The following is a 20,312-nucleotide window of genomic DNA, read 5'->3' as shown; positions in this document are numbered from 1 at the left end:
CGCTCCTCCACTTTGAAGAACAAAAACAACAACAAAAGCCTCCACTCCTGCACTTGCTGCCCCTGCAGGAATTTCCCAGTCTCTACACATCTGTTCTCCGCCAGACCTCTGTGAAGTCGTCTATGCTAGCTCTCGCTTTCCAAAGCTTCTCTGCTGCTCATCTCTCAAGCCACTGCAAAGCACTACAGTCGACCCTCCCTCTTCCAAAAAGGCTTTTTCTTTCTCCTCCTCCCCCTCCCTCTCCCCCTTCCCCCTCCTCCTCCTCCTTCTCCCCTTCCCCCTCCTCCTCCTCCTCCTCCTCCTAGCATCACCCAGGGCCCGTCATTTTGCTAGATCCAACTGATGTATAATTGTCATCTAAGATAATCCTTCTTCACACTCAAGACCCCCCGACCACGCCTTTTGTTGGAACACTAGAGGCCTTCTAGCTTTCTGCCCGCATCCCAGGCTGGCGGCCCTCAGTCTCCCTAGCTGGTTTACCAAGGATTCTTAGCACCACCGGAGCTCCTCAAGAACGTGCCTTCTGACCCCGAATCCCAGCCCGAGGCAACTCAACCCTCCAGGGCTTCGGTTACTCCTCGGACACCTAGGACTCCCAGCTCCAACCTCCTCTTCGAACCGCAGACCCTCGTGGGTCTGTCAGCAGCACCGCACACCAGTATGTTCAAAACTGAACTCACCGCCTCCACTCCCTCCCCAGACCCAGGCCTCCTCTGATGTTGCCTTTAGCAAAAGCGGAAAACTGGGGGTCATTCTTGACTTTCCTGTCTGGCAATCCTCACATTTTACCGATTCTACCTCCTCATATCAGAGCAAATGTCTGCCGAATCCACCCGCTTCCCTCCACTGTCCTTGCTGGGGGAAGGAGGCCCTGCCCACAGGACTCCACCGGGACCCCGAGGTCATGACCTGAGCCCAAATCAGGAGTTGGCCGCCCAACCAACTGAGCCACCCAGGTGCCCCACCTTTGCCAATTTTAATCCGTATCCTTTCCTGGTAACAAACTGTGACCATGAGCACAGGCACTTTTCTGAGTTCTGTGACTTCTCTGAGCAAATTTTGAACCTGAGTAGTCCTGGGGACCTCCAGCACATCAATGAGGGGTCAAATGCTAAGAATCACGATCATAGTCTTGGATATAAAAGAAAGGAAAGAAACGGGAGTAATCTCAGTTTCTGGTAAGACTAGATCTATATCCCCAAACCCTAGGCCATGCTGATAATTGTCTTTGGGCTGGGATGGGGGAGATGGAAGGACTAGGGGGAGAGTAGAAGCTACTGGAAAGTGACATCACACGTTGAGTATGAGAACTTTAGAGCTGAAAGGCACCTTGGAGAGAGTGCCTCACTCGAAGTCCCTCCTGCAGCAGAGAAGGCAATGGAAGGAAGTCTGGGGACATGAAATGAGTTGACCCAGGTCATGAGACTGGGTTCAAACACGTCCAATTCTGACTGAACATCAGGTGCCAGGTGCCCGGCCAGGTTTGAAGGAATGAGTTCCCTGGGTTCAAATAATGTTTGTAAGAGGCTTGTAGAGGGGTGGGTGGTCGGCAAGGACTAGAGGACACCACCAGTCAGTCTTGGGCCACTGGGTAGGTGCTGAATGAAGGAAAGCTGTCCCCGTGCAAAAGGGGTGGTTCTCAGAGCTTGGCTGCTGCCGGCCTGCAATGCCCCTGCACTGTGCAAAGCAGAGTGGAAGGGGCTGTGCTGTCCATTACTGTCGGATGGGAGCTGGGTGTGCAGGGGTCGATGGGGGTGTGGGGGAAGGACACTCCACAGGAGAGACATCTGACATCTGACAGCTGCCTTAGGGCCCAGATCTCCCTTCCGGGGCCCAGGTCTCCCAGACAGTGCAACTTTCATAATGAATTAAGTTTCCCCTATCCCCCCCGACACATGCCAACCTCAGAATCAGAAATAATGTGCCCTGAAAGGCCTGCAAAAGCATTTTGTAAGCTTTTTAGAAATTACATCCATTTGGAAGGGAGCCTCAAGTACTTCCCGAGAAGGTGGGATTCTAAGGTAATTTGAGAAAAATTTTGCAATAAAGGCTTCCCCCAATTTTCTTCTGAGCAAGGAAGACAGAAGACGGCAATTAGCCTCTACGAAGTGTGTGAAATGCCTAGGCACGTGCTAGACCCTTTGGTCGCAATGACAGGCGAGCTGGCAGCACTTGGGGGATGGACAGCAGCGTCCTCATTTAACAGATGGAAATTAATCATCAACATCATAATCAGGGACTCAGAAAGATGAAGTAACTTCACTGCTGGGTAATAATGACCCTGGAATTGAGCTTAGCTCGGTCAGACTAAGAGCACCGGGATTTTTCCTCCGAGGAAAAATTTCTTCGGCCCCAACTTACAGGCCAGCTGGTTAATGAACGCTGTGTCGCAGGAAGACCCGGCTGAGGCCTCGACAAGGAGGCAAAGGTTTCATTAATCACTCCCACTTCCTCCGCCCAAGGCTTCACGAAGCACACGGTTTGATATGAAATCAGTGCTTCTGTCTGGAATTATTCCACGAGAATGCGGGAAAAACAGGCCAGCTCACCCGCCTGGTATAATACAGCCCTCAATTTCTTCTGTCCCTCCAACTTAATGTCCTCACTAAGAAAGAAGGCCACGGGATTCTTCTCCAACGTGAGTTTAGCGTCAACAGTAGCGGAGGCGTTGGGTAGCTGAGGCTCCTGCCGACACCGTACTTAAAATAACAGCACGAAGTCCCAGCTGCTGAAACAGAGAGACTCAACTATGGTGGCTTACTTCTTTCCTGGTCACCAAACAGTCCCAAGGGCCAGGATGGTGACCCGGTCCCTTTCTGGCTCATTGCCGTGCGGACCCCGAGTGCGCGGTCTTCCTGCCAGGGTAAAACGGCGGTGGTGAGCACACTCACGCTGTAGCTTGCAAGAAGGGCAAAGGAGCCCCATTCTGGGACCAGAGCTCACCTTCCATGTCGGGAATACCCCAGAAGTTGGACCACAGTGTCTGCACACGTCCCAGCACGTGGCCACCAGGCCGTCCCAGCAACAAAGGAGATGGGAAGTATCATTTCCCGCCGAGCTCCACGGCATGTTGATTTCTGAGGGGGATGCAGAGAGCGGATCCTGGGGGCCAGCTGGCACCCTCGGCCACGGGCACAGTCACGGTCACAACCTGAACCTCTGCTTTGCTTTATAGGTAGCAAGGGCTTTTGCACCTACCGCTTCATTCCACCCAGCGACAAGCCTTTGAGTAATAACATTTCTCTCATGTCATGTGTGAGAAAATAGGGCCACAGGGCTTAAGAGGCTGGGCCGGGGCCCAACCTCAGAGTATTAAATGCACGACGAGAACGACCCCAGTGGTGATAAAACACTGGTAGAGTCAGAAAGAGAAAAACCTGTTCCATCTGCTCCAGCTACACTTATTAAAGCAATTAATAAGAACGAAGGAACCGAGGAAATGGGAACAACAGGGCAGGTCCTTGACCACAGAGGCTTTGTGGCAGTCGGGGAGTTCAACAGGGATCACAGGACAGTGTGGTCATAAGGCCTGCAGGGCACAGTGACAGCAATGGTCAGAGAAGGGGCCTTAAGGCACAGAGAAGACAGTGACGATTCCCGGGGGGTGACGAAAAGGTAAATGCTTTTTCCTGTGAGTGGGAAAAACAGTAAGTCTAGAAGTCTCTAGCGGAAAGTGGAGAACCTGAGAACCTGCCCGGCATTCATGCATCCACAACCAGGAATTGAGAGTTCACATCCCACAGGACAAGTCTCGGCCAAGGGACATGGAGTGCCAGCCCACAAGTGTGCTGTCCAGACTTGTCCAGACTTGTCCAGCTCTCTGTCCAGACTTGTACCGTCTGAGGTCCACTCTACATGCTGCTGGGAGGTACCAGGGGGCCTAGCCTGTGATGGTTAGTTTCACATGTCAATGTGGAGGGTGTTTTGGATGAGATTAACGTTAAAACAGCGAACTTTAAGTAAAGAAGAATCCCGTTCATAATCGGGGTGGGCCTCATCCAATCAGTTGAAGGTCCAAAGAGAACAAAGACTGACCTCTAGGAGCAAGAAGGAATTCTCCAGCAAACTGCCTTTGGACTTCGCTCTCAAGTCTTGAGCCTGCCGGCCCACACTGCAGATTTTGGACTTCCTAGCTTCCATAATCATGAGCCAATTACTTAAAATCAATCTCTTCTGCTTACTTCTCTGGAGAACAACGGAGTTACAGAGACACAGTGATCAACATGAGAATGACACTTGTATTGGCTCTCCTCCTTCCCCTCTGCACTCTCCCAGTCTCTAGAATCTCTCACTTTCAAAATAAACCAGGAAGATATGTACACACCCTTATCTCTAGCTTGCCTTCTGGGTGTTCCCCACCCAGTCTGCATATGGCAATCAGTATACAGGGCATGGATGGTTCATGGGGAGTCGTGGCCTTGCTCCCACTTTGCAAGGGAAGACTCTGGGCGGCTCCATGGGGCCTGAAGTGCTCATAGGTGCAAGCCAGGTCTCCATGAGGGCAGAAGCAGGAGCCATGGGTGGGACCGCCAGCATACGCTGGGTCACCTTCAAGGCCAAGGAGAATGAGAACATCACCATGGTGAGGTCATCCAGTTTTTGGAAAATGTGATCGATTGCATGATGCTCCCCATCTGGTTCAAAGTCTCTGCACTATTCTGGTCCTCTTGGTGCCTCAGTTTCTGGTGAAGTGAAGACCAAAGTAGCTGAGGGTCTCATTGGAGCAAGGCAACAAAGATTCTGAAATTCAGAACGACTAAAGCCAAGGCAAAGAGCCGGAGAGGGAGGAGTTAACCAGAGCTACTCCTAGGGAGAGAGGGTATCAAGGGAAGAGGCATGAGCCAAGGCAAAGCACCTGGCTAAGCAGCTGGGAGAGAAAGATGGAGTGATAAAGAAGCAGGACACGTTCTGCAGAGAGCAGCTGGCTGGACGGAAGGAGAGGAGCTCAGAATTCCACAAAGTCACCACTGAACAGTATCAGAACGCTTCTAGGGGAAAGCAACGTTGACCCGGTGTGCATTTCATCCTGTCTGTGCTGATCTGCAGACCCAGATTCTCCGTGTTCCCGCCAGAATGCCCAGCAGATGCTCGGCGGCTGTGTTGGCCAACCAGTAAGTGCGCTATGTCCATCAGCCCACACCGAGCATGCTTGAGCAGGGAGCGTCAACTTCTAGAGCAAGCAAAACCCCTCGAAGGTAATTCTGGAGGCAGAATATTTTTGTTTCCTAGGAAGAAAGGAACCTCTTTAAAGAGAAGATGAGGGGCGCCTGGGTGGCTCAGTGGGTTAAGACGCTGCCTTCGGCTCAGGTTGTTATCTCAGGGTCCTGGGATTGAGCCCTGCTTCAGGCTCTCTGCTCAGCAGGGAGCCTGCTTCCCTCTCTCTCTGCCTGCCTCTCTGCCTACTTGTGATCTCTCTATGTCAAATAAATAAAATCTTTTTAAAAAATTAGAAAAAAAAAAAAAGAGAGAAGATGATAAGAGAGAGGCACCAGGGATTAGATCCAGCAGGGGTATATCCCAGTTTGATGAGTTATAGTGTGAAAAGCCGAGCCCCACATCAGGTATCGGCCAGCAAGGACACACTGCAGTGTTAGCCAACCCTGTTCATGACAACGGGAAGGAAGAGGCAGCCCTCTCTACCTTTTTAACTTCCTATTCAACCTTCTCTTCTTACCGAGTCCATGGTTGGGGGGAAGTGAATCCTCACTCCAGCAAAGCTGGGGGTCGGGATGAGTGGCTGGTACGGGGCGGGGGGACCTCAATCTCAGCCCAGTGGTACTAGATAGAGCTGTCTAGGCTGTGGTGTGTGGGTTTCCTCTCTCTCTTTTCTCCTTGACTGTCTAAGGAGTCACTTCATTTTAACTGAGGCTGATCATGCAAGCACGGAGACCAGAAGGAGAGGGAAGCGTACCTCTTTTACTAGAGTAGTGTTTATGATTACAAGTGGAACAAGGCATTTGTTTTAACAACATGAAGGCAGTCTCGGCTTATACAACCTCTTCTCTACTGTGAGTACTGACGTCTTTACTTCACTATCGGTGTTTTCCAGCGGGGAAACAAAAGAGAGAGTCTTATGTTTTCCGTTTCCAAGTATCGGGAGGCCCAGAACACTGGCCGGGATGCTAGAACCCAGCAGGATAAATGCTGCTGCGAACCTGCTTCCCCAGCAGGACCGCACTTCTCTCCACCAAAGAGCCATAGTCTTTTGTACCCCCATGTCGCTTAGCATATGGGAAGTTCCAAAAAACGCTGACTGGAACGGATATTTTATTTTAAAATATGCCTATGTGTTATCAAGATACGGTTTGTTCCTGTTCAAATGATATATTATTTGGTGACTTCAGATACAAAGGACTTGGCTAAGAACGAGGCTCCAGGGCCACGGCGGCTGGAAGTCAAGCTCAGGCCCTCCACCGACTGGCTGGCTGCGGCACAGAATGATTTTCCTGCAGAGGGAAAATTCAGGTCCATCTAGAATTCCCTTTCCAGCTAAATATCAATACAGCGATGAGGGAGAAAAGAGGGTTTTGTGCAGTTTTTTTTTTTTTTCTTAAGAGACTAAAAGAATACCATTATAGAAATTGTCACCGAAAGAAATACTACAGGATTTATTTCAGAAAGAAAACACTTGGAAGAGAGAAATCTAAGAAAAAGTGCTGGATAAAGTATTGGCAACCATGTGGCCAATCTAAACCAGCCCATTTGAAAACTACAGCACCCAGGGGCCTGCAGCGGCTCCGTTGCTTGGGCATTGGATGCTTGATTTCGGCTCAGGTCATGCTCTCGGGGTCATGAGGTTGAGGCCGATGTCAGGCTCTGTGCCGAGCGAGGAGTCTGCTTAAGATTCTCTCCTCCTTCTGTGCCCCCCCGCAAAAGACAAAACAATAGCACTAGGAAGTGATTTGAAGACTACAAAAATGAAATGCAAGTGAAGTAAGGAACAACAATGGAATAAAGATAGGAGGGGTGTGTTTGGATTAAAGCATTTTAAGGTTTGGGTACTATTCAAAACTAAAGGAGAGGTAGTAATTAATTTCAGATTAAGTCAAAATAAATGTTAAGTATAGAAAGAGAATAAATCTCAAACCTTTAAGGTGGGGTGGAAATGGAGGAAGGGATACAATGAAAACTCAATCCACCTAGCCAAAGATAAGAGTTTTGGGGGGCGCCTGGTGGCTCAGTCGGTTAAGCGCCTGCCTTCAGGTCAGGTCATGATCCCAGCATCTTGGGATCAAGCCTTAAGATGGGCTCTCTGCTTGGAGGAGAGTCTGCTTCTCCCTCTCTCTGCCCCCTCACCACTTGTGTTCTCTCTCAAATAAATAAATATTTTTTTAAAAAGGAGATTTTAAAAGTCAAATAAATTAAAAAAAACACATAAAAAGTAGGAAGTACGGGGGCTCCTGGGTGGCTCAGTGGGTTAAGCCTCTGCCTTCGGCTCAGGTCATGATCTCAGGGTCCTGGGATCGAGTCCCACATGGGGCTCTCTGCTCTGCGGGGAGCCTGCTTCCTCCTCTCTCTCTGGCTGCCTCTCTGCCTACTTGTGATCTCTGTCTGTCCAAGAAATCAATAAAATCTTCAAGAAAAAAAAGTAGGAAGTACAAAAGTAGGTGGCAGAAATGAAGCGCACGCATGTACAGTCACTGTAACTGCTCGCGGAGTAAAGTCAGCACTGGAAGACAAGCTCACGGACAAGGCAGAAGGGAGGAAAGTGCACCTTTGTTTATTTATTTATTTATAAGAAACGTACCGTAGCTGAAGCACCTGAAGATTGAGACCGGAGGGAGAGGAATGGTTTACCAGGCAAATATTACTGAAAGAAAGCTGGTGCAGTTATTTCAGTATCAGAAAAAAATAAAAGACAGAAAGTATCATTAGAGTTAAGAGGCTATGATAAAAGGAACATTTTTCTCACAAAGGTACAAAATTTCTGAACCTCTATTGAACCTAACAACACAACCTCAAAACATATAAACCCCAAATTGACAGAGTTATAAGGAGAGATTAACAAATCCACAATCAAAGTGGGAGAATACACCATCTTTCCAAGGGCATATTGAACATTCATGAATATTGATCATGTACTAAGCTATAAGGCGAGACTCAACAAATACAAAAAAACAATATAATAAAGACCAATTCCTGAATGTACTACCATAAAAATAGAAATCAGTGACAAAAATAAGCAAAAAATGTAAGTTGTAATTTTTGAAAATTTCAAAATAATTCATGAGTCAAAGAAGAACTGAGCAAGTATAATTTAGGGCTGAGTAATAATATTTTTACACTTACCCTCCAGTGTTCCCCTCCACCCCATCTTGACCAATGCTGTCAGACAACACACACACACACACTGCGCTGGAAATGAAGAAACCAAACAGTCATTGTCTGCAGAGGCTCCAACATTGAAAATCAAAGAGGATCACGCACAAGCCATTGCTAGGAGACAGTGCAGTCAGATTGCAGGATATAAGATGAATATCCAAGAGTCAATGATTTGTCTATATGCCCACAATGAATATCTAGAAACTAACTTTTAAATTAGTTTTACAATAGTTACAAATATTTAGGTATCTAGGAGCAAATGAAACAAAAGTTGTGTAGGGGCACCTAGGGGGTTCAGTGGGTTAAAGCCTTTGCCTTCAGCTCAGGTCATGATCTCAGGGTCCTGGGATCGAGCCCCACATCGGGCTCTCTGCTTGGCGGGGAGCCTGCTTCCTCCTCTCTCTCTGCCTGCCTCTCTGCCTACTTGTGATCTCTCTCTTTCAAATGGGTAAACAAAATCTTTTTTTTTTTAAATGTGTAAAATTGTAAAAGTTTCTGAGCAAGAAACAGATGAGGAAACTTGATATTTTAGAGATGGGAATGCTCCTCAAACTAATATTAAATGTTAATATTAAATGCAATTTCACACAAAAATCTCAACAGGGCTTTCTGAAGAACTTGTAGACTGATTCCAGAATGTCTGTGTAAGTGCAAAAGGCCAAACTGTAACCAAGAATGCTTTGAATGATGCAGGGAGACTTACTTCGTTGGTTATCAAAGCTTACCATGAAGTCATTATAATTAAGTTACTGCTATGAAATAATATACCGTGAATCAAAATACAGACAGCCGAAATAGACTTGGGCGTATATGAAACACAAGACGCAGCGAGCGGGTATTACAAAATGAAAAAGATTTAATAAACAAGGCTTGTCATTGTTGGTTCCTGCAGCGGCTGGCAAACAGCTGGTTAGAGCTGGGGAGGGCAAAAAGGACCCTGTTTTCTAAATCCATCCGAAAACTGGTGGTCTCAGCTCTGGTCACTGACTGCGGCTTCTGGCTGGAGGTGCAGACGGAAGGGAGCAGCCATTGCTGTTGCACCCCCCTACACAGTTGGAAGTCCCCCCACCCCAAGGCTCAAGTGACTTCTGGGGATCTAAAGGGCCAGAGTCCCTTTCTCCTCCCCCACCTTCATTATTCTCTTTTTTCCCCTCTTGGGAGCCAGACATTAAAGGTTAAGACATTCAAAAATACTTGCATATAAAGGAAAAATTAGAAATGATTCACACATGCCCAAGGAAAGGCTTGCAAGAGACCTGAGATGTTAAGTTCACACCTCAGGTTGACCTCCAGCACAGAGCCGCTTACAATTAAAAAAATAATGATAACAAAAGACACCAAGCCCCAGGAAAGAGGGAGAATTTGATTTCCAGCATTACCACATTATTAGATTCAGATGTCCAGTTTTAAACAATAACAAAAATCACAAGGCATGGTGGCTTAGTCATTAAGTGTCTGCCTTCGGCTCAGGTCAGGGTCCCAGAGTCCCGGGATTGAGCCCCGCATTGGGCTCCCTGCTCAGAATAAAGCCCACTTCTCCCTCTCCCACTCCTCCTGTTTGTGTTCCCTCTCTGGCTGTGTCTTCTATCAAATAAATAAATAAAATCTTAAAAGAAAAAAAAAGAAGCAGGAAAGTATGGCCCATTCAAAAGGAAAAAACAGAACAGGAACTGTCCCTGAAAAGACCCGATGGTACTAGACAAAGACTTTAAAACAGCAGTCTGTAAACTGTTCAAAGAACTAAAGGAAGATCTGAAGAAAGAAAATGATGTAGGAACAAAATGGAAACATGAATAAAGGAACAGTAACCCTAAAAGAAACCAAGAAGAAATTCTGGAACTGAAAAGTAAGATAACGGAAGTGGAAAATTCACGGGGCACCTGGCTGCCTCAGTCAGTGGAGCATTCAACTCTTGATCTTGGAGTGGTGAGTTTTAGCCTCACGTTCAGTGTAGAGATCACTTAAAAATAAAATCTTTAAAAAAAAAAATCTATGAAATGGAAAATTCACTACAAAGATTCAATGATAGATTTGAACAAGCAGAAGCAAGCATCCCTGACCTTGAAGCTAGGACAGTGGAAATGATCAAATCTCAGGAACAGAAAGAAAAAAAGATTGAAAATCAGCAGAGCCTAATGGACCTGTAGGACACCATCAAGGAGCCCAACATACATATTGTGGGAGTCCCACAGTAGGAGAAAAGGGCAGAGAGAATATTTGAAGAAATAATGGCTGAAAACTTCCTAAACCTGATGAAGGACACAAATATAGACATTCAAGAAGATCAATGAAGTCCAAGCAAGATGAATCCAAAGATACCCACACCAACACAATATAATTAAACTTGTGAAAGACAAAGAGCAAATCTTTAAAGTAGTAAGAGAGAAGCAAATCATCAAGTACAAGGGACCCTCAGTAAGACTATCCACAGATTTCTTATCAGAAATTTTGAAGGCTGTAAGACAGGGGCCAATACTTTCAAAATGCTAAAAGAAAAAAAAAAAGAAAGACAAACCCTGTCAACCAAGAATCCTATATCCTTCAAAAGTGAGGGAGAAAATAATCCCCAGATAAATAAAATTTAATGGAGTTCATACCACTAAACCTGCCCTGCAAGAAATGCTCAGGAGAGTCCTGAGAGGTGACATAATAGGACACCAGACAGTAACAAAGTTGTACAAAGAAATAAGTATCTCAATAAAGGTAAATACATGGGCAGTTGTTTAAAAGCTAGTATCGTAGCAATGGTTTATAAATGTGGGTTTGTTTGTTTTTGTCTTCTCCATGATTTAAGAGACATACATTAAAAGAATTATCATCCTAAAAGCTAATATTATTGTCACTTTGATATATAGCTCCACATTTTTTCTAGATAATTTAAGAGATGAATGCATTTACAAGAATTATTAATTTATGTTTGGGCATACAATGCGTAAAGATGTAATTTGAGGGACATCAACAACCAAAAGGGGTGAGGACAGAGCTGTAAAGAAGCAGGGCTTGTGGGATACCTGGGGTGACTCAGCTGGCTAAGTGGCTGCCTTCGGCTTGGATCATGATCCTAGGGTCCTGGGACTGAACCCCTCATCAGGCTCCCTGCTCACCAGGAGTCTGCCTGTCCCTCTCCCTCTGCTGCTACTGCTTCATGCTCTTGGACACATTCTTCGGCTCTCTCGCTCACTCTCCCTCCAGTAAATAAAAAAATCTTAAGGAAAAAAAGCAGAGCTCTTGTATGTTATTTAAGTTAAGCTGGTATAAATTCAAATTAGAGTGTTATAACTTAAGGATGTGAAATTTAATCTCCATAGTAACCACAAAGAAAATAGCCCAGAATATAACCAAAAGGAAATGAGAAAGGAATTTAAACATTTCACGGCAAAAAAAAAAAAAAAAAAAAATCAACTAAACACAAAAGGTAGTAATGGAAATGAGGAATAAAAAAGCTGTAAGGTACACAGAAAAAAAAAAATAGCAAAATGACCAAAATGACCGAAGTCCTTCTTCTCAGTAATTAACTGTAAATGAGATAAACACTCGAATCAGAAGACTGAGATCGGCACAATGGATAAAAGTACATGATCCAACTATACACTGTCTACAAGATACACTTTAGATCCAAATACACAAATAGACGGAAAACGAGAGGATGCGGAAAGATACTACACACAAATGTAACCAGAAGAAAGCAGGGGTGGCTCTATTAATATCAGAGAAAATAAACTTTAAATCAAAAGAGAATACAAAAGACAATGGAGGTCATTATATATTAATAAAAGGTTTAAAGCAACAAGATATAACAATTACATTTACATACCTAAACATTTGTCCATTTCATCCAGGTCATACAACTTCTTAGCATACAATTATGCAGAATATTGTTTAGAGTCCTTTTTATTGCTTGAAGTCTCTTGTAACGTCTCCTCTTTCATTTCTGATTTAACAGTTTGAGTATTCTCTCTTCTTGGTCAGTGTAGCTAAATTTTTGTTAATTTTACCTTTTTAAAAAATTGATTTTGGGTTTTTCTTGACCTTTATTTCTTTTCTCTATTTCATGTATTCCCACTCTTTTTTTTCTTAAGATTTTATTTATTTATTTGACAGACAGATATCACAGGTAGGCAGAGAGGCAGGCAAAGAGAGAGGAAGGGAAGCAGGCTCCCTGCTGAGCAGAGAGCCTGATGTGGGGCTCGACCCCAGGACCCTGGGATCACGACCTGAGCCCAAGGCAGAGGCTTTAGCCCACTGGGCCACCCAGGCACCTCCTTTTTTAAATTTTTTTAAAAATTTTTTTTAAGATTTTATTTATTTATTTGACAGAGAGAGATCACAGTAGGCAGAGCAGCAGGCAGAGAGAGAGGGAAGCAGGCTCCCTGCTGAGCAGAGAGCCCGATGTGGGACTCGATCCCAGGACCCTGAGATCATGACCTGATCCAAAGGCAGCGGCTTATCCCACTGAGCCACCCAGGTGCCCCCTTTTATTTCTAATGTAGAAGTTTTGTTCATTGATTTGAGATCTTCTTTCTAATTTAAATTTTGTTCTATGAATGGCATTTGCTGTTTTCCTTGAGTTCTGGTATATTAGCTTCATTTTCTTTTATCTCTACGTATTTCCTAGTTCTTCTGGTGATTTTTCTTTGCCTAGTCATTATTTATGACTGTCTATTTAAATCTCGTATTTTAAATTCCCCAAACTTCCTTCCTTTATTGACTTCTCGTCTCATTCCATTGTAGTCTGAGTACAGACTTTGTATGATTTCAATCGTTTTAACTTTAGGAGGCTTTAGGACCTAACATATGGTCTCTCCTGGAGAACGTGTTGTGTGCACTTGAGAAGATGTGTGTTCTGCTGCTGTTGGGTGAAGTGGTGTAAAGATGCCTGTTAGGTGTAGCGGGCTTAGAGTATTGTTTAAGTCATCGTTTTCCTTAGGGATCTTCTGGCAAGGTGTTCTGTTCAGTACCGACAGTGGGATATTGACATCGGTAACCGTTGTCGAATTGTCTATTTCTCTCTTCAATTCTGTCACTTTTTGTTTCAGGTCGTTTGGTCTGGCGGTCCTGAGTCCACCATTCCAAACGTGCTTCCACCTTTGATATCTTGTTATTTTTTTTAAGATTTTATTTTTTTATTATTCTCCCTCAGCACACACCACCCACAGAGGAGAGGCCATGAGGACTCAGCGAGACGGCAGCCATCAACTAACCAGGAACGGGCCCTGCTGGAGCTTGATCTGGGTCCTTCCACCTCTGAAACAGTGAGAAAATAAATACCTGTTGTTTAAGCCACCGGATCCATTCTATACCATGTTTTCTCTCCAGAGAGAGGCCGGTGAATCAGACAAGGCCCTAGGCTTCAGGAGCACACCATCCGGTAAGAAGGGCATGGCAGGAGAATACAACATGATCAGTGCTTCTAACTCAGCCTGGGAGTTCTGAAAGGCTCCACAAAGCACACCTCTGAGCCAGGTTTTCAGAGGTCTGACCAGGAGAAGAAAGAGCGACCCAGGAAGAGAGAACCTCCAGCAAGGACTGAGACTGGAAAAGGCAGATGCAGCTGGTGAACACTGAGAGGCCAGAGGGTGCAGAAGGCATGGAAGGGAGCGTTGAGAGAGGAGACTAAACAGATGCACTGGGGACAGGATGTGAAGGTCCCGAGTGCCAAGACCAAAGAGCCTACCTTTCAACATAAGGTTATCCGTCACCATACTCATTTACGAGGGCTGTCAGAATAAAATACTAGACCGGCCATCTTAGCAACAGAAATGTATTTTCTCACTCTAGAGGTGAGAAATCTAAAATCAAGGCGTCAGCAAGGTTGGTTTCCTCCGAGGCCTCTCTCCGTGGCTTGCAGATGGCTGCCTTCTCCGTGTCCTCCGTGTCCTCATCACCTGTGTCCAAATCTCTTCTCGTAAAGGTGGCGACCATACTGGATGGGGGCCCACCCCCATGACCTCATTTTAATTACCCCTTTAAAGACACGCTGTCCCAATGTGGCCGCACTGGGTTATGGGGGTTACTACTTCCCCGTATGAATGGGGGCACGTCCCGCCCAGAACAGCAGCGCGGGAAGGACACGGGTGAGCTCAGGACATAGCCTGCTGGAGGACAGATTCCTTTTATGCCATCCGCTCGCTTCCCCCCAGCGAACTCCCAGGTTCTGAAAGATTTCATCTGCCCACCTACACTTGTTAACTTATAAACTCTTCATTTATAAAAATCAAAGGCAAAGACAGTGTGTCAGTCAGATCGGATCAGCAGGCCACCATGAGAACTACCATACTAAGCTGGTAACATTCTCAACCAAGAGGGAAATTCGCCACTTACGTAACCTAGGAGGACCTGTTGTGGGGTATAGAGACAGACCTTCTGGAGCGTCAGGAGTGCTGAAGGGTGCGCTCCGGCTCGCCCAGATGCCGAGCATGCCTCTGCCGCAGCGGTCAGTATAGCGCACTGCCATTCTGTGTCTATGTGACTGCATCGCCTTCCAGCTTCCGAAGCCCCGCCCAGAGACCCTGTCTTACTCATTTTACCACCTCAGCAATGCCCTCGATTGTCCTAAACGGATTAAACCCATTACCACCTCTTTAAGGCCTCTGGAGAGCACAAACTCACAAGTTGGAAACCACTGCTCTAGGATCTGCAATGTACGTGGAACACCCTACAGTCATAGGTTCTTACCCCCCCCCAATACACACTCTCACTTTAAATGCCAACACACCGCAGACAAAAGACCCCACAGAATATGGTGTTGATAGTGCTGTGGGATTCTGAACAGGGGTGATCAAAAGCTGGGGCATTCAGGGGGCGTCTGACTCTTGATTTCAGCTCATGTCATGATCTCAGTGTTGTGGGATCAAGCCCCAAGCCCTGCACTGGGCTCCCTGCTCAGTGGGGGTCCACCGGAGATCCTCTCCCCCTATAATCTCTGCCGTCCCTCCCTAACCACCTGCCATGGTGAGGGCCAGCTCTTGGACACTGGTGGTACCCTTCTGCCCTGATGTGAAAATGTTGGGATTCGGGAGCAAACAGTCAACAAAGAATTCTTGAGACGCCTTTGGCGCAAAAAGGAGGTTTTATTAAAGCACGGGGACTGGACCTGTGGTTAGGAAGAGCTGCACCGGGGTCGTGAGGGGTAGACCGTCATACACTTTCAAGGTGGGAGGGGGTTAGGGAGAGCGCAAGTCCCCAAGGAATTTTGGAAGCAAGGTTCCTAGGACCTTGAGGGGTTAGCTACTTTTAGGAAAAGGTCATTTACTACCATCTAATAAAATCCTAGACATGAGACCCTTTAGGTGTTTACTCTGGGTCATATGCTTGGCGGTGATTGCTAACATGCATTTTGTGGGGTTGGGGGGGATAGAGGTAACGAAGTTTCCAAAGGAAATTTTCTATGCTCAAGTAGATTTACAGGATCCTGGAGGTTGGGTTAAAGTAAAGTTGCCTTTTGCCCTTAGCCAAATTATTAACATTGAGGCAGCTGAGTTTTTAGAGGAAGGTTACTCTGCCTGTCTCAAGGACTTGTCGGTGAGCTGTTAACTTGTAAGAAGTTTAATTCTTTCTCTTTTGCCTTTGTTCTCCATGTCATGCCCCACCGCGAACCGTCCCTATTGCCTCTTTCAATCAAAGTATTCCCATTTTACAGATAAATAAACTGAGCTTCAAAAGGCCTGAGTACAGCTGCAGGTCACACATGAGGACAGAACCAGGATTCGGACTCTGGTGTGATCGTGGAACTCTACCCTCTCGACTCTATCCCACCACCTCCTCCATTTCCTCCAGGACCATTTCCGAGTCCCTCACTTCAGAGCCATACAGACTGGAACGGAATAGACGCTCGATGAGACTTGCCTCGAATCTGTGAAAAAAAACGTTTGTCCTCCTGGGTTTTTCTCTTCTCTGAGCATCTAAGTCCTTTGGTCTTCCCTTAGATCACAGGTCCTGTCCCCCTGCCCTTACAGTCATATCCTCTAAGTCGGCCTCATCAGGTCCACGCACTTCTTCAGAGAAGGTGCCCCAGAACTGACACTAAGAACTAACCTTTCTGGAGTGCTTACGTGCCAACGGCTCCGTTCTCAGTGCTGCGATCACGTGACTTCAGCGCACGCTCGACCACCCCATTAGACAGATCACCATCATTGTCCCCCATTCTGGAAACGAGGAAAGTAGACATGGGAAGTAAGTTTCTTGCTCGAGGCCACCGAGCTAGGAAATGAAGGCTGTTACTAAAATGCAGGCAGCCTGTCTCCACAGCCCTGCGTTCTCAACCTCCACCCTCTGTCCTGCCTCTCCCCGTGCCTACTCCAAGTCGGAAGAGACCACCTCCGCTGTTTCACACATCCTACTCCAAGTAACGCAACCTCAGATCACATGGCAACTACACCACATACGGGCATTTGAACATTGCTCAATGCGTGTGCGCCCCGTCCCTCTTCTTCCTGACCAAGACAGAGACAGTCCCCTAAAGCCACAGACCTGGAGAAGAAGCACGTGGAAGGTGAGGCATGGACAGGCAGGAAGGAGGCTAAGAATTAGAGAGGTCCAGACACGAAAGCAGTTGAGGGATCCAAGGGAAAAGCAGCAAGCAGGTGGACGGGGAGGAGCAGCGTCAGACCGGCTGCAGGAAGACGGTGGGCTGGTTTAGGAGAATCTCACAAACACCGTTTGCATCACATCATTCCTACGAGTCCTCAGAGGCAGGCCGGACACTATCCTCAGCAGCGTCTGGAAAGGCGCCCGCACACGGTGAACCCTTTAGACGTGGCGGGGGGGGGGGAGGTTGGAAGAACAGTTGGGTCTTTTCAAAGATATAGTAGATCGGCTCGTGTGCCTTCTCTCCGCTTCGTCTCCAAGACCCAGACGCCTTAACTACTCCCCCCACCACCCTCCCTCACCAGCCCGGCCCCCTTTCCACTCACACAACATCCTTGAGGCCCCTCGGCCTCAAGGCTGTGAATGCGTCCCTTTCCAGCTTCTGCCCGCGGGGGATCACTCGCTTTGGAACTCGTGACAATTTCTGCCTCTGCCACCACTGGGCCGCGACACGTCCTGATGATTTTCTTTCGTTAATTCTTGTCAGCTAATTTCATTCCCAGAAAAATGATACAGGGGCACCTGGGTGGCTCAGTGGGTTAAAGCCTCTGCCTTCGGCTCAGGTCATGATCCCAGGGTCCTGGGATGGAGCCCCGCATCAGGCTCTCTGCACGGCGGGGAGCCTGCTTCCTCCTCTCTCTGCCTGCTTCTCTGTGATCTCTGTCAAGTAAATAAATAAAATCTTTAAAGAAAAAAAAGAAAGAAGGAAAGAAAAATGATACAATATGCTACTTCCTATAATTCCGTGTTTTGAGGTTTTTAAACATACTATATGCTATTTTCTCAGTGAGTGCAAAGCCTCAAGAGAAAACAAAGAAGAACTCTAGAAAATTCAGCACTTTGTTTTCATCCTTCTGCACTGATGCCTGAGATACGAAAAATGCAAAGACATAAGATGTGAAATGCTGGGAGTGCCCAATGCAGAGAAATCTCTAGGACAAAACAGGTCAGGCCTTGCCCAGTGTTGAGAGAATCAGGATACTGATTTACTGAACATAAGGAAGGAAATGATCCAGCTTGGACAACCATAAAAATCCTTGGAGGTTAAGCAAAGTGAAAGGGATTTTTGAAAGGCAGATTTCAGAGATAGGGTTTCACACCTTTGGAGAACTATTCTGTAGATCTCTGCAAAGAGCTTCACTAACCACATCGCCAAATTCAACGGAGGGAGAGAGCTCCGCATGCAAACCGCCTCTCTTCTCCGGAGTTACAGACAGTTTAAAGCTATCATTTCGTTAAGCACTGAATTCTAGCACAGGAGGCGCCGGTCCGCAACAGAAGTTGTGATTTTAACTAGCCACTTTAAAGATAAATAGTGTTGACCCTTGAACAACATGGGAGTTAGGGTCCCACCCTAACTCCCTAACACTGCCCACCCCACCAGCCAAAAATCCAAGTGTAACTTCTGACTCGCCCAAAACTTCAGGACTAAGAGCCTGTTAATGCGAAGTCTTACTGAAAACATTAAACAGTCAATGAACATGTATCTTGCATGTTCATTGTACTGATGATGTATGATGTTCAATGTATGATATGCGTCGTACATTGTACTTAATAAAGTGAGCTGCAGAAAATCATATGGAAAATACATTTATAGTACCATACTGTACTTACTGGAAAAAGAAACAACCACACGTAAGTGGACTCACACGGTTCAAGCCGGTGTTGTTCAAAGGTCAACGGTATATACGTGGAAGCCTACCACTACTTACCTATCTGTGCCCCTTCCGTGGTTAACAACCCAAATATTATACTGCAAGTAATCTAGAATTTATACTTGGTGGTAAAAAAAAAAAAAAATTACAGCTCGATTTATAAAAAGGCACTAGAACCATGCTGGAATGAATGGGATTCACACAGACAGAACCAAACAGGGAGATTCACAAGCTACTGGTCAGAAAGGAGCTCGGCAAAGTCTGGGATGACATGTCTTTATCTCACGAGTAGGGTGCCTCCAATGCACTGAGAATGGTAAAGCAGAGGTGGGGCTGGGGGTCCGGAGGTGGAACAGGGAGGAAGGTGGCTGGAAAGGTTTAAGGGAGGAGCGTTCACAAGTCGCTGGGAAGTATGGGTCCGGGACCTGGGGCAGCTGGAAGAGCTGAGTGGCCTCTTCGGGCTTGACACAAACAGCTGTGGAGTCCCCGACAGTAGGCATTCCGGGGTTGTACAAAGGGACCCCCGGCTGGAAGTGAGACCCGGGCCTTGGCACTCATCAGATGGACGGTTCTGGCAAGTCCCACGTCCTCCCGAAGGGGCTCTACAGTGAATTCTCTTTCCGATGATGGAAACAGAAACACCAGCGCGCGCGCCCTTGGAGACCACGCAGTAACACACGGCTCACACGACTGGTTGCACGCGCGGTGCGCATTACTCCACCCAGTTCACGCGCGCCCTGCGGACGACAGACAACAGCCAGACAGTCCCGGGCAGGATGCCGCCTTTCCTAGCGATCCTCAGGGAAAAAAACAAACGGCCGGCCTCCTCTGGATTCTTCGCGGAAGTTCCCATCGCGACAGGCCATAAACCTGGCTTGACTTTAAACGTCCAACGCGGGCGCCACCTGTTCTTGACCGTTCCGCGCGCCGTCCAGCCGGGAAGGAGTCCCGGACACCGCGGCCCAGGGACGGGCTCTCCGGCCGGGTCGTCGCACAGGAGGCTGCGTGCAAACCGGTTTCTACAGGACAGACGCGCACACCGCGGGATTTCCACAGTCCGGGCCTTCAGGGCCTCCCTCTCCCGCGGCTCCAAGGATGCTCCTCTCCTGCAGCACGTTTCCCGTTGGTTCCCGCTGGGCCTGATGCCCCCGGCGCCCGCGGCGAGTCTCGCGCACCGCTGCCGCGGGCAGGTCGCGCCACCGAATCGCGCCGCAGCGGAACGTGCCCGAGCCCCGAGCCCCTGCGGCCACGCCGGGCTTTCCCAGCAAGAGCACGGCGACACACGCTTCGGTTCCGCGGCGCGACCTCCTCTTCGTGGATCCCAACTCCCGGCGCGATTCTGAGCGCGTTGCTCCGCCTCTACGGCGGCCGCTGCGGAAAGCAAATACCGGCGGGATGGCCAGTGCGTGGTCCGTTTCTCCTCCGCCACCACCGAGGCCGGTCCTCGGCGCTCCGCAGTCCCAGGCCGCCCTGCCCTCGGCGCCCCGGCACGGCGCAGGCCATCAAGGCGGAGTCACGGGGGGCAGCTCTCGGGGACAGGGTGGCGACGCCGAGCATCCAATGTCACTCACGTTTCCCGAGCACCGCCGGCCTCTTCTCAGCACCTCGCACGGAACACCCCGAGCCCGACCACGCTCACTGGCTGACCAGGCCTTCAGGAGCGCTTCTAGACCCGCTTGGTCCTCTCCAGAGACCCGCGCGGCAGCCGCTCCGCAGACGCGTCCGGCCGCCGACACGTGACCGCCACGG

The 20,312-nt window shown here is 47.8% G+C and overlaps 1 pseudogene; it reads left to right on the top strand.

Annotated features, from left to right (window-relative positions):
- Positions 1–4,516: 4,516 nt before the first annotated feature.
- LOC123946291 lies at positions 4,517–20,303 on the top strand (annotated as a pseudogene).
- Positions 20,304–20,312: the final 9 nt, after the last annotated feature.

The sequence above is a fragment of the Meles meles genome, chromosome 7, assembly GCF_922984935.1.
Source record: "Meles meles chromosome 7, mMelMel3.1 paternal haplotype, whole genome shotgun sequence".
NCBI classification, from domain to species: Eukaryota; Metazoa; Chordata; class Mammalia; order Carnivora; family Mustelidae; genus Meles; species Meles meles.
The sequence above is the reverse complement of the archived record's forward strand: the minus strand, read 5'-3'. Positions and strand labels throughout refer to the sequence as shown.